Source organism: Cicer arietinum, chromosome 4 (assembly GCF_000331145.2).
Source record: "Cicer arietinum cultivar CDC Frontier isolate Library 1 chromosome 4, Cicar.CDCFrontier_v2.0, whole genome shotgun sequence".
Classification (NCBI taxonomy): Eukaryota; Viridiplantae; Streptophyta; class Magnoliopsida; order Fabales; family Fabaceae; genus Cicer; species Cicer arietinum.
The window spans coordinates 60,050,055-60,053,675 of NC_021163.2; positions in this window are offsets into that span (position 1 = coordinate 60,050,055).

Sequence of the window (3,621 nt, forward strand, 5' to 3'; positions counted from 1 at the left end):
GTCAAGACAACATCATGAATTGTCATTAAATCTTGTCTTGAAGTTGAGTAAAAGAATGTGTCAAATCACTATTTTTTTTTTTTATACTAAAAATGGATGAACAAAAAATATTTTCACAACACTTATACATGAGGACTGAGTTTCAGTAACTCTACCATCTCCTAAAATGCATACTTATTTGGTCGAAAATAAAACTAGCAAACAATATAACTTCTATAAGTTCTAATTTAATTAAATAATTCAACTAATATTTTTATCAACTAAAACAAATCAATCAAGACAAGAATATCACTGCAGGTCACATATAACAAAATAAAACAAACATATCTAACACATCAATTTTATGATTATCGAAACTAATCAAATAAACAAAATACACAATAGTCCATTTAGGAAATAATCATGCATAAATAATCCCAATGTAATTATCATGCCAAAACAATTAAAAATAAATATTATAATTATTCAGGTAAAATTGAGGGTGATAAAATTTAATTTAATTTATTTACACAAAACTAATCCGGTTTCATTAATGATTGTTATAGTGTTTTAAAATGTTGTTTTATGATAATAAATGTTGTAATTTGAAATATGTGAAAATATAAAAATATTTTAAGTATTTTGACACTTGAAAAATATATACACGAGAACTCAATTGATTCTCAAGATATATGACAGTGTAAAAAATGATAAGGAGGATAATCATTTTAAACAATGGATTTTGCTTCGCCACAAAAAAGCGGTCACACGATAGATACGAAGAATTATCATGCGGAAACAATATTTGTTTTTATTTATCCATTGAATTTTGGAGCGTAGAAGAGCATAAGGATTGGGGAATCAAAGATATAAATAAGAATTGATCAATAATTCATGACATACATAAATCATGCATAATTTACTTATACTCACATGATCCATACATTTTCATTCACATTTTACCTATATTCAACAACTTTGCAGAATGCATAACACACGCGAATCATTCATACCTTATCTTTATACTTTATCTATACTCGACAACCATTAACGTTCACATTGCAAGTATCATATATATATTTTCCCTCTTTATCTACCTTCAAGATTGGACCAACTACCTTTTTTTCATTCCTATTGATCTATGCATTGGTAATTAATCCGGAAGACGATCACTTTTATTTTTGTTGATCTACGCATTAGTAACCAATCTGAAGACGATCATTTTTTTTTATCACTTTTATTTCTATAGATCTACAGTAACCAACTACGCATCGGTAACCAATCCGAAGACGATCGTTTTATTTCTATGGATTTATGCATCGATAAACAATCCAAAGATCATTTTGCACACACAAAAAATTGCATCGTTTCCACTTTAACGTTTTAATGACTTTGTGTTTCACACTGTTCATACTTTTAGTTATTCTCCTTTCGCATTTCATGTATATTTATTAGTTAATATTTGTTGGACAAAATTTAGGTCTTTATATTTACTTGTGTTTAACATGAAAACCATTGTTATTCATATTTTTTACTAAAAAATAATTAAATAGGGGTTATTATTCATATTTTTAACTGAAAAATAATTAAATAAGGGCAGCTGCAGTACCCATATTTGTTCCGTTAAATTATACTCATAACATAATGTTGTGTTTATTTTATTTATATTTATAAAATCTTAAAAAAAATATTAATATATATATATATATGCATTCATAATTATTAACACAGAAAAAAAAATATTAAGCCAAATCAAATTATAATTTTAAACGAGTTAGAGTTTGTAACTAATTGAAAAAATGATAATTTTATAACTAAAGTTTTGATACAAATATGGCAAAAATGGTATGTTATGAATTAATTAGTGAAAAAGTAATTAGTGAAACATGAAGAAAAAAAACTAAAAGACAAATATGATTGAATCATGTACAAAATTAACCAAATCTACACACACAAACAAAAAAAATTCTTTAGCCCAACCAACCAGCCCTGTCCGGCATATGAACATAATCAAATAAAAATAAATAGGCTAAAACCGAATGGATCAGATGAACAGTATAACTCAGATTATGAGTAAATAAATTAAGCATCAAACATAAAAACTCTATACATACATCTTCATTTATCTTGTAAAAGGAGATCTAAGATTAACTTTGTTTATAAAATAAATAAATAAACACAAGGAGAAGAGGAAGAAATCTGAGGGAGTATCAGTACCAAAAACAAATTTTTTTATATAATGAATCAGTTTGTTCTTTATCTTTATCGTGTAATTACTCTTTTGTTATAAAAATGTAAAATTTTGGTTTTTAAAATTAAGATTACATTATGAATTAAAAAAAAATAAAGACTAACTGTTAGAAATGATGATGCCTGTAATGAAAAATTAATTGGAAATAATGATGGCATTTATGAGAGCTAGTGTTGTTGTGAATTGAAAAAATTGAGAAGTCTCACATTGGAGGGATACCACACACTAGTAGGGTATATAAGGTGGACGTAATGAACTTGGGATGGGCCCCAAGGGGCACCCCAATTTTGTGAAGGAGGGATAACGCAAGCAATATTGACCACCACATACGCGCGCGCCGCCGCTGTCTGTCCGTTCGGCCCGGCCCGGTTCGGCTCTGGCTTTGTGGTGTATTATTATTTTGCCTGAAAATTAATTAATCATTTTTAATTAACTGATTGCTTGCGTTCTATCTCTAATTGAAACGTTAATTACGTAACTGCCCTCCACCTAGTCATATCTGATCCAGTCTTCCTCCCTGAATTTGTGCGTCTGATTTGCCCAGTCAAAACCCTAATCTTTGATCTCACATTTCCTAGCTGTCCGGTCAAAATTCAGAGTCAACTTCCTGAGTTTGGGGCGCACGTTTTGGGGGCTTGGAGCGCATGTTTTTGAGAGCACTACTTGGAGCGCACGTTCTGGTGATCCATGGATTTCTCCGATCCAGTTGCGAATTTCCTCTATAAATAAAGGGTTCTCCCCAGTTGGAAAATCACATCAAAAATCTCTTTGTATCTGAGGCTTTTCTCTCTTCTCCCCCTTCTTACTGCTTCATCTCTTTCTTCTCTTTCGAGTGGTCATTATGCCATATTACGAGTGTCAGTCGTAAGACTGCCATATTGAGGGTGTAATTCTAGAACGGTTTTCTACAGTGCTGTAGAACTCCGACATAGAGTATCTGGGCTGTTTTATCTTGGGGACTTCGTGGTTGATAGTCTTCCTTGCACAATTTTGGGCAGTGCCTCGAAACGTCTTAAAGAGAGCGACATAGTCCGCGACTCAACCCAGTAATACTTTCGGTGGCATAAATTGTTTTCAAAATTTTTCGAATTTCAAAAACAACACTAACAAACTCAAACCTTTGACGATGTCGTCACTGTCATTTTCGCTGTCGGAACGACGACCATGATCTATGACGTTGTCGTGCTCAAACTCTCGATATCTTATTCTCCTTCTCGATCCCTTTATGTTTCTCAGCTTCCTCTCTCTATATTTTTTTTAATCTTTTCTTCCTTTGTGTCTTTCTTTCTTTGTCTCCAATATTTCTTCCGGTATGTTTCGATTTTTCTGCATCTAGTGCAGGGCCCACCTCCTTTTTGAAGCACATCCTAGAGTTTTAGTTATCAGGTTAA